General features: G+C 44.5%; 1 protein-coding gene across 1 annotated transcript in view; it reads left to right on the top strand.

The window, feature by feature from the left end:
* The window catches only part of LOC5568679 (J domain-containing protein), a 144,589-nt gene that overhangs the window by 78,959 nt on the left and 53,624 nt on the right, over positions 1 to 12,006 (top strand). The gene's annotated exons all lie outside the window — the stretch shown is intronic.

The following is a 12,006-nucleotide window of genomic DNA, read 5'->3' as shown; positions in this document are numbered from 1 at the left end:
AGAATTTCTAGATGAATTGGTCCTGAGTCCTGTTGCCTTATCTGAGCTGGTCTGAAAGAAATTGAATGCGATTAAAAGTTCTGGAGGGATCTCTGAAAAAATTCTTTTCCGACACCAATGTTTTGATTTGACAGTCTGATCATGGCGAATGAATAATTTGGTCTTCTTTTGTACTACACAACTTTTAATAGTTGCTATGCAACGCAAGTTCGACGAACACACACGATTGAATGCACGAATATGTTTTTACAATATGTTTGCTAGTAGTTCGTGCACATATTACACAGTTCGCGCGAACATTCGTGCCATTTGCACAAATGTTCGTGCATTGCAGTGAGCGATATATCAAAGTCATGTAATAGCGTAGTTTTGATGGAAATCTGCAGGGTAGGATGATGAAGAGCTGGTTTTACTAGAGGAGAAGGAGCTTCACATAAAAACGGGGTTGTGTCCTAAGAACTCACAAAGCAGAGATGATTTTGATTGGTGACATTGTTGATTTGAGAAAGAGTAGCTGAACTACCGTTGGATGTTGTGCTTAACTCGAGGAAACCCGGAAAAGTCCGCATGATTTGGGACGCCGCTGCAAAAGTGGACGGTGTTTCGTTCAACGGCATGATGCTAAAGGGACCGGATCTATTGGCCCCATTGCCGAAGGTATTATTTCAGTTTCGCAAGCGACAGATAGCTGTAGTCGGAGACATACGCGAAATGTACCATTAGTTCTTCATCCGTGAAGAAGGTCGTTCTGCGCAATGTTTCCTGTGGAGTGCAAATCCTTCTCTACCACCGGAGATATTTATCATGGATGCTTGATCTTTAGATCTACGTGTTCTCCGTGCCACCCACAGTTCATTAAGAACATGTACTCCAAAAATTGGACCTCAGAATTCCCGGAAGCAGCATTAGCGATTGTAGAAAACCACTACGAGGATGACTACCTTGATAGCCGAGATACGGTGGAGGAAATGGTAAAACTGGCGACAGATGAGCCAGCGGTGCACGCAAAGGCCGGCTTCGAAATCAGGAAGTGGCTATCAAATTCGGGACAAGTGTTAGCGCATCTAGGAGAGAAAGACATAACTCAAATGGAAAGATTTTGTCAGCTATAAGACTAGCCCTGTTGAGCGTGTGTTGGGGATGACTTGGCTTCCTGATGAGGACATATTCACCTTCAAAGTAACATTATCGGATAGTCTGCAGCGACTTGTATTAAGAGAGTCTGCTGCTTCGAAGAGAAAGATCTTGCAATTCATTATGAGCCTATATAATCCAATTGGGTTAATCATGCACGTTATCATTGATCTGTGGCGATGTGGAGTTGGATGGGATGATCCTATCCCCGAAGAAGTCAGCGAGACTTGGAGAAAAATCTTAACTATTTTCAGTGAACTGAACCAAGTTTGCGTACCAGATTACGAGAAAAACATCTACGAAACATTGGAGCTGCATATGTTTGTAGACGCAAGTTTACCTGCTATGGCCTGTGTAGCCTATTTCCGTGTAATTGATCGTGGACAAGCACGGTGTTCATTGGTAGCATCGAAGGCTAAGGTAGTACCTCTGAAGCCGCTCTAAATTTTCGCGACTGGAACTCCAAGCGGCCGTATTGGCAAGCCGTCTAATGAAGCCTATCGTCAACAGTTATTTAGTTGAAATAAACAAAACGATTCATCTGGACCGATTCAAATATTGTCTTGCTGTGTATACGTTCGGATGTCAGAACGTACCGACAGTACATTGCAGTGCGAATAGGCAAAATTCAACGAGAGCAGGCAAAAATACCATATTTCTTGCGCACAGAAGTCAACAAGGTCGGCAAGCTTTGTCAATGGTGTAAAACTTACAAAGCTGAACCGCAAATTTCACGGATGGCGCCACTGCCCGAAGAGCATGTGACATCATTTCTCGCGCTTAGTATCATACAGGCGTATCTGCAGTGATCGATTTCTCTTCACCGATTTTCTCTTTAGATTAGTTCTGGACGTTTTATCGATTTTCGGAACATTTTACGATGCAGTATGACGGAGGACGATTAGTTCTTTCTATTGCATCAAAGATATTGGTAGAAAACATTCTCCCGGACATATAATTTACTAGAGAGAAAATCGATGAAGAGTAATCGAGCACTGCAGTTACGCGCTTATGATACTGAACTCGAGAATTGTTCGACCGTTCTCGTAGATTGGGATCGATTATTTTGGCCCATACCAAATCAAAACCAGTAGAAATTTGGTGAAAAGGTGGGTCGTATTGTATACCTGTCTTGCAATTAGAGCTGTACACTTGGAGATTCCTGCATCTCTGTCAATAGAGTCATGTATGCTGGCTCTCCGTAGGTTCATAGACGTGGCGCACCTGAGCAGATTTTCACCGACAATGGAACGAATTTTGTCGGTACCGAGCGGGCATCGGCGAAGCAGTTACAAAATGTGAACGATAAGTTAGCCGAAAGTTTCACAAACGAAAGCACTAAGTGGAAATTTATTCCTCCTGCCTCTCCGCACATGAGTGGTGCTTGGGAGAGGATGGTCAGGGCGGTAAAGGCGGCCATGAATTCTATCAACCATCCAACATCTCCAACGGAAGAAGTATTCCAGAACGTTTTATGCGAGGCCGAATCCATGGTAAACTCTAGACTTTTAACCTACATACCGTTGGAAAATTCGGATCAGGAAGCTCTAACTCCGAACCATTTCATCCTTCTCAGCTCAAATAGAGTGAAACAAACTGAGATGTTACCGAGGGAGATTAAAGCAGTTCATCAAAGTGACTGGAAACTTTGTCAAAACATTCTGGATCAGTTCTGGAACAGATGGATCCGTGAGTATCTGCCAACTATTACGCGACGAACTAAATGGTTCGCGAAAACAAAACCTATAGAAGTAGGTGATATCGTCTTCATCGTGGACGGAAGTGTTAGGAACCGCTGGGTTCGCTGTAGGGTGATAGAAGTGTTCCCAGGAAAACATGGCCGTATCAGGCAAGCATCAGTACGGACATGTGCCGAAACCTTTCGTAGATCTGTTTTAAAGCTAGCGGTTATGGTTATGGAGAGTAAAGCTGAGGAACCGAGGCGGCTTTGCGAAGGGAGGAATGTTAGCAGGAGCATATCGCACATTGCTATCATCGTCAATAAACTACATTGGACGGCTAAAAGATCTGTGAATCCCTGTTTCTACTTCGAGGTCGCAACAGTAACAGAAAACTCGTGCACCAAAAAAATGGAGCTTTGTCTTTTTACACGCGTTTACATGAACTCCTATGGTACCTCTTTGGTTGAAGCATTCAAACATCTTCGTTGACGATGAGCCCGATGGGCGTCATCCCGGCTATAATGAATACGGCCTCTTTAGAAACCATTCGGTTTCCAACCGCTTTAGGTTTCTGCTCGTTCTAACCGCTTTTGACCAGATTGGTCCTCCATACTTCAGTATGGATAGTGCCACGCTTGCTTGGCGCGGTAAATGGCTGGGCATGGCGTACCATTGGTACCTCGCGTACCTGCAGGAATAAAATAGACCCCTTTGTGCGGTCCTTAGCCTCTTGCCCAGCAACTCCTATCCCTACCTCCTCGTGGTACTGGCCGGGGTACGAGTAACCTTGGGGAAGATCGGGTAACCAACCCCCGGTGGGAACTTTGGTCGTATGCTGACAGTATGTCTGTACTCCACGTTAGGAGCGGCTCACAACAGCGTCTGTTCCCCATGTCAGGGGCGGCTGATCATCGTCCGAGTGCCAGAGAAGGACTCTAAGCTAAAGTGCGCACTATGGCCCTCCGAACATTTAGGGGGAATGGTCCTCCGGAAATCTAGGGGGTTGGTGTCAGGCCCTGCAAGCCAACCGTAAAAACACATCAGCACAGGAACGTCAACGAGAGAATACGGACCGGAACAATCGGCAAAGACCACAGCGACAAAAATGGACTAGCGATTGGAAACTCGGTACATGGAACTGCAAATCTCTCAACTTCATTGGAAGTACTCGCATACTCTCCGATGTACTGAAGACCCGCGGTTTCGACATCGTAGCGCTGCAGGAGATGTGCTGGACAGGAGCATTGGTGCGAACGTTTAGAGGTAATCATACCATCTACCAGAGCAGCGGCAACACACGCGAGCTGGGAACAGCTTTCATAGTGATGGGTGATATGCAAAGGCGCGTGATCGGGTGGTGGCCGATCGATGAACGAATGTGCAAGTTAAGAATCAAAGTCCGATTCTTTAACTTCAGCATAATCAACGTGCATAGCCCACACTCCGGAAGCACTGATGATTACAAGGACGCATTTTACGCGCAGCTCAAACGCGAGTACGACCGCTGCCCAAGCCACGACGTCAAGATAATCATAGAAGATTTGAACGCTCAGGTTGGCCAGGAGGAGGAGTTCAGACCGACGATTGGAAAGTTCAGCACCCACCGGCTGACGAACGAGAACGGCCTACGACTGATAGATTTTGCCGCCTCCAAGAACATGGCCATTCGTAGCACCTATTTCCAGCACAGCCTCCCGTATCGGTACACCTGGAGATCACCTCAGCAGACCGAATCGCAAATCGACCACGTTTTGATCGATGGACGGCACTTCTCCGACATAACCGACGTCAGAACCTATCGTGGCGCCAACATTGACTCCGACCACTACCTGGTGATGGTGAAACTGCGCCCAAAACTATCCGTCATCAACAATGTACGGTACCGACGCCCGCCCCGGTACAATCTCGAGCGGCTGAAACAATCGGATGTCGCCAATGCGTACGCGCAGCATCTTGAGGCAGCGTTGCCGGATGAGGGCGAGCTCGATAGGGCCCCTCTTGAGGACTGCTGGAGGACAGTCAAAGCAGCCATTAACGACGATGCCGAAAGCGTTGTCGGATATGTGGAACGGAGCTCAAGAAACGATTGGTTCGACGAGGAGTGCCAGGAGGTTTTAGAGGAGAAGAATGCAGCGCGGGCTGCAATGCTGCAGCATGGTACGCGGCAAAACGTGGAACGATACAGACTGAAGCGGAAACAGCAAACCCGCCTATTCCGGGACAAAAAGCGCCGCCTGGAAGAAGTGGAATGCCAAGAGATGGAGTTGCTGTACCGTTCTCAAGAAACGCGGAAGTTCTATCAGAAGCTCAACACATCCCGCAAAGGCTTCGTGCCGCGAGCCGAGATGTGCCGGGATAAGGATGGGAGCATCTTGACGGACGGACGCGAGGTGATCGAAAGGTGGAAGCAGCACTACGATGAACACCTGAATGGCGCAGAGAACACAGGCACAGAAGGTCAGGACAGCGAAGGCGATGGCTACGGCAGCACAGCGGACAGCGGAAATCAACCAGCTCCCACGATGGGGGAAGTTAAGGATGCCATTCAACAGCTCAAGAACAACAAAGCCGCTGGCAAGGATGGTATCGGAGCCGAACTCATCAAGATGGGCCCGGACAGGTTGGCCGCTTGTCTGCATCGGCTGATAGTCAGAATCTGGGAAACGGAACAGCTACCGGAGGAGTGGAAGCAAGGCGTTATATGCCCTATCTACAAAAAGGGCGACAAACTGGAGTGTGAAAATTATCGTGCAATCACCATCCTAAACGTCGCCTATAAAGTGCTATCCCAGATTCTCTTCCGTCGTCTATCACCTAAAGCGAACGAGTTCGTAGGAAGTTATCAAGCAGGTTTCATCGACGGCCGCTCGACAACGGACCAGATCTTTCCGTGCGGCAAATCCTCCAGAAATGCCGTGAGTACCAGGTCCCTACGCACCATTTGTTCATCGATTTCACGGCGGCATACGATAGTATCGACCGCATAGAGCTATGGAAAATCATGGACGAGAACAGCTTTCCCGGGAAGCTCACAAGATTGATCAGAGCAACGATGGACGGTGTGCAAAACTGCGTGAAGATCTCGGGCGAACACTCCAGTTCGTTCGAGTCTCGGCGGGGACTACGACAGGGCGACGGACTTTCGTGCCTGTTGTTCAATATTGCGCTTGAAGGTGTCATGCGGAGAGCCGGACTTAACAGTCGAGGCACGATTTTCACGAGATCCGGACAATTTGTTTGCTTCGCGGACGACATGGATATTATTGGGAGAAAATTTGAAACGGTGGTAGATTTGTTCACCCGCCTGAAACGCGAAGCAACAAGAGTCGGGCTAATGGTGAATGCGTCGAAAACAAAGTACATGCTGGTTGGCGGAACTGAGCGCGACAGGGCCCGCCTAGGAAGCAGTGTTACGATAGACGGGGATACCTTCGAGGTGGTGGACGAGTTCGTCTACCTCGGATCCTTGTTGACGGCTGACAACAATGTTAGTCGGGAAATACGAAGGCGCATCATCAGCGGAAGTCGTGCCTACTATGGGCTCCAGAAGAAACTGCGGTCAAGAAAGATTCACCCCCGCACCAAATGCACGATGTACAAAACGCTCATAAGACCGGTAGTCCTCTATGGGCATGAGGCGTGGACTATGCTCGAGGAGGACTTGCAAGCTCTTGGGGTTTTCGAACGCCGAATGCTAAGGACGATCTTCGGCGGCGTGCAGGAGAACGGCGTGTGGCGGCGAAGGATGAACCACGAGCTCGCTCAACTCTACGGCGAACCCAGTATCGTGAAGTTAGCTAAAGCTGGAAGGATACGCTGGGCAGGGCATGTTGCAAGAATGCCGGACAACAACCCTGTAAAAATGGTGTTCGCCACGAATCCGGTCGGAACAAGAAGGCGTGGGGCGCAGCGAGCTAGGTGGATGGACCAGGTACACCAGGACCTGGAGAGCGTGGGTCACAGTCGAGGATGGAGAGAAGCGGCCATGAACCGAGGGAATTGGCGAAATATTGTTGGCGAGGCTTTATCAAGATAATTGATGTAAAGCCAAATAAGTAAGTAAGTAAGTAAGTAAGTAAGTAAGTACGCTTGCCAGGAGCTTGTGTTTGCTGGCAATTACAGCAAAGCTGTTAGACATCATTCTCGATAGCGCCGCTATAGCCGTGGATGCCCTTTTACAGGTATATTCAACGTGACTAGCTGAAGAGGGAAACTCAATCCGACGGATAGCAGAAGAGATATTCATGAGATTGGTCCTCCATACTTCAGCGTGGTATTTGCCAGGAGCTTGTGTTTGCTGGCAATTACAGCAGAACTGTTAGACATCATTCTCGATAGCGCCGCTATAGCCGTGGTTTCCCTTTTACAGGCATATTCAACGTGACTAGCGAAGCTGAGCTTGCCATCGATCATTAACCCAAGATGCCAAAGGAATTGCTTGACTCTATGGCGCAATCACCTAATGGGATAGGTGCCCGTTGATCGGACTTGCGATTGTCGACCACCACCACCTCAGTCTTATGATGGACCAGTCCTAGTTTTCTGGACCTTATCCATTCCTTAACTACGCAGAAAGAGCGCACCGCTGTAAACTATACTTCCACCATCGATTCGCCATAGACCACTAGAGAGATGTCGTTGGAGGAGCCAATAATCTTAACATCCGTCGGAAGGGGTAGCCTCAGTACGCCATCAAACATCGCATTCCATAACATCGGACCTAGGATTGAACCTTGAGGTACTCCCGCGGTAATTCGAACGCTTTTCTGCCCCTCCTCTGGGTCATACAGTAGAATCCCACCATCAAAATAGCTTTCTAGAAGCCTACCTATCCTACATACAGCGATGAAGTGCGTGAGCTATCGCATCTCATCTAGCACTGTTGAACGCTTTCTTAACATCCAGAGTGACAACTGCGCAATAACGGATGCCGCTCCTTTTATGCTCTATTGCCAACTCAGCTGCCTGAAAGACCGACTGGATAGCATCCAGAGTAGGTTTACCTTTCCTGAATCCAAATGGGTTGTGAGACAGACCGTCCGTACCATCCGTATACGATGAGGATCTACGTTTCCAATAACGTGCCAGTCGTATCCAGTAGACAGATAGGTCTACACGCCAACGGGTCACCTGGTTGTTTCCCATCCTTTGGAGGTAGCACCAATTTCTGTCGCTTCCATACATCCGGGAAGATTCCTTGATCTATCCAGCGTTGCATCGCGGTTCTGAACATGTCCGGATCCGTATTGACTCTCTCTGAATGGTACACCGCTTTTTTATCGTTATGCTTCTGTGAGTGCGCGTTGCTATCACTCGCACTCTTTGTCTCTAATTGTAGATTGGATGAGGTCTAGTCATTAAAAAAGCTTTTCACAGGCAGCTATTATGAGGATAACGAGCATGATATCTACCAGTTATGTTATAATTGCCAGAAAGCATAGACTCATGCTAGGCGTGGAGCGAAAGATGTCGAATGCTTCATCGAAAGAGGTTTTAGAGGCATCCGCAATGCGTGTAAAAAGGCAACGCTAAGAGGTTAGCAGTATTAATAGGATAACTTGATTAACGCCACAGTGTAGTTCAACTTAGTGAAAATAAATTTTCGCTGGAATTACTCTTAAAATGTTATAATCTTCCAATTATGAGTTGTTTATCAAGCTTACTTGAATCTTGTCATTTGATAAAAGACTCAAAACGAGACATAGTCTACAAAACCGTAACGATACCAAAATCGTTACTAGAGATGTTTGTGAAAACTGACCTATAGAGGAACACTGGAAGTTAGAAAACAAGAAAGCAATCATCTCTTCTCGAATTTCAAACGCAGCATGCAGAGTGCTGTCTGCTATTTTTATATTCTCCTAACAAGTGGTGCCTGTCAACATCATATTCACTCGTCAACGACATGTTTTATTTTTCTTCTAACCACAACCAGCAGGTATCAAGCCTCTTGAACGAGCAAATGCAACATATAATGGATTGAACAGCTTGTGCTCAATCGTACTCTGCTATATACAAAGACCATATGTATTCAAATCTAACTTTCAAATTGTACATTTCAAAATGGGGATAGTGGTTAAATATGCTCCTTGACAGATTTACTGACAATTTTTGAGTTCTATACTACATAAAAAGAGTACAATCACAAACTGTACTTGCAAAGTGTACATTTATTCATGCTTTGACTGAACGTTTTTTTCTACGCGACAATGAAGCTAATGTACTTGGCTAGTCGAAAACAAAAATGTAATTATCGCTATCTTAAAGTGTTACTTTATTTCATCTATATCAAGTCCTAATGTGTAAAAATACAGTACAATTTATTCTTAAACAGAGAAACAAAAAAATAAAAGGTACAGGGTACTCCAATATTTGTTTTGTTTCTCTATTGAGATTCTGCTCTGTTTGTCGAAGACACCAATCCAACGCATATCCAGAGTACTAAAGGTTTTGGCCGTCGAAAACAGCGATCTGCCTCAGTGTGTGTTAGTTAGACCACCATTTTTACTAGAGTCCGGAGAATACTCTGCATCTCCATAGTTGTAATGGGAAGAAGTAAGAGCTAGTGAGAAGAGGTAAGAACTTGTGAGTCACTTGCGGTTAGTGACACCTACTTTCATACCTAGTTTAGTTTCAAATTGAGACAATTGTACCCCGCACAAACATTGCTAATTGGTAAAACAATGAACATTGGAAAATGTGCATATAGCTTGTAAATCAGACGGAATTCCATAATTTCCTATATAAAAAATATCAACCTCGACTGCTCGTTTTGCGACATTTTCCTCCATAACTGCATGCGCCTAGAATATTTTCCATTATTGTGTATTTGTTTTTCCGTCGTTAGATATTTCCAGTAGGATCAACTACCGCCTCCGTCGTCTGAAACGAGCCGGAAGCTTGTTATCGCACTGGAAACACTCGATTTGCGGAGCACCCGCGCCGCCTTTTTTGCAACTATACCACCGACTCTTCTACCATCCGTGCCGTTCAATGAAGTTCGCCTAACGTGCAGTCAACTGTTTTCATTCGTTTGCAGTTATAGTTTTATATTCTCCAATAGCATACTGTTCGAAAGTGTTCAAGAAGAGTTATGAAATTACATTTCATCTGACTACACCCAACTAGAACCTGTCACATTTTACTGTCATGTACAGAAATTGTTTTGAATCCAATTTTAAGGAAGCTTTGGTGGGTTGAATGTAGAAGGCAATTTGTGAGACTGGAACCCAAATGCAAAATACCGTTTTGATTCGAATCCCGGACAGTTTAAAATTCCGGACATTCTACTTTGTATGGGAAATATTTCACTCGAAATGTTTCAAAATTTGCCGTTCAAAAGTTCTCAATTTGAAAGGTGATTTGAATAAACATTTTATATAGCAATCCATGAAAATTTACAATGCTCAACTAGTTTTGACGTCTTTCTAACGGCTTAATGCGTTTATCTAATAATCTAACTATTCTGATGGTGTTTTTAAGACCTGTCCGGAATTCAAATCAAAGTGTCCGGAATATGAAGCAAAAGTGTGGTTGTGTCCGGAATAAAAATCAGGAAGAGGCAGAACATTTTTATGAATTAAAGTGAATTCAAGATGTGCAGTCCGAATCTTAACCCACCATTCTAAATTAAAGTGTTTGCAAGGGCTAATTACGCGTATGTTTCATCTAGAACAATTCAGTTTATATGTGTTTTGATTAGTTGCATATCACTGAAGCCTTAAGTGTCCGTAATATGAATCAAAACGGTAATTGGTAAAGATGACTAGCTTTTTAATTTTCTAACAGCTAATAACATACATAGAGGAGTTATTACTGAAACTTATTTGAAACTTGGATCCAAACTCAAAAGAGATCAAATTTTTTTTGTTTATCGTTATGATCGACTGGATGGAGCATGTTGTGGAGTTGCAATCATCATTCAGAGGCTTATAGAAGATCAACTCTGACGCTAAAGTTTTTGAAACTTTTGGTATTTCTGTTGAAACACAGCTTATTAAGTACACTTTCATAGCTGCCTATTTGCCTTTTCAATGCACTGGCCAGCAAGTTAATTTGTTTCAAACTAACTTGCAAAAACTGGACTTATCAAAGGCTCAGAAACTGATATTCTTGACATTGCGTCGAGCTGCGATTCGGAAATTGAGTGTTTGCGGATGCTCCAAAGAGGGAGCCAATTTTGTGATATCTTGTAGCAAATGCGCTTCTAAGCCAAGTCAATAATAGCAGTTTTCCAATTTATGGGTTGATCGACTTATATCTATAGATAGCGATAGCTTTGATAGCTGCTAAGAGCATAAGCACACTTATGCAAAGTGTTTGTCAGGTTTTCGAGAATTGATGTCGCCAGTATGGCATGTAACGCATGGAAGTAACGCATCGATTTTTCAAAAGCACAAGCCTACACATTAAGTTATCAGCAAAGTTTTGATGAGTTCAGTCAAATGGTGTGTGTAAAGAATTCCATTAGCAAGTAACCAATCCAAGTTTTTAGCATACTACTACTACTACTTCCTAAAAGCTATGCCTTTGATTGCTCTTCACCTTTTAAGGTACGTTTTTTAACAAACATGAAGCTTATAATGCTGCTCGAATGACATTCAGTTATAAGTAAACTTCAATTTCACTGTAGGTAATCAAGCACGTACTTTTTGCTTACATTGAAAGCTTGCCAAGGCACATTTGATTTAATGGCATTGGTCCGAAGCTTGAAGCAGGTTGGTAGGTACGATGAACAGATGCTTCTATTGATTCAAACTCGGAAACTCGTGGGGTGAAAAGAGGACTCAATAATGAGAGCGGGCATGCGACAATTAGAATTTTCGTGTTGTCCAATCTAATTGAATTTACTTTACACTAGGGAACAGTCAAATGGATGCTGCATTTGGATCGATGTTTTACTGAGAGAGAGAGAGAAAGTACACTCAATTTGGATTTGTACGAACGAAAATAGATTGCAATTACAACTTTTTTTAATTGTTGACTACATTGACTTGTTAGCGTTTTTCATTTTGAATACCTACACTAAAAGTCGAAGCTTCCGTAGAATTGTAACTATCTACAACTCATCAACTCAACATGCCAAGAATGAGTGAGATTTTTGTTTATCTGAGGAGAATTTTGTTATTTAGGGCTTGTTAATCTGACGAAACATCCAGATTCATACTATTTGTACGACATCTTTACATCC

This window comes from Aedes aegypti, chromosome 1 (assembly GCF_002204515.2).
Source record: "Aedes aegypti strain LVP_AGWG chromosome 1, AaegL5.0 Primary Assembly, whole genome shotgun sequence".
Lineage (NCBI taxonomy): Eukaryota > Metazoa > Arthropoda > Insecta > Diptera > Culicidae > Aedes > Aedes aegypti.
Note: the sequence above shows the minus strand (reverse complement) of the source record. Positions and strands in the feature narration are given on the sequence as shown.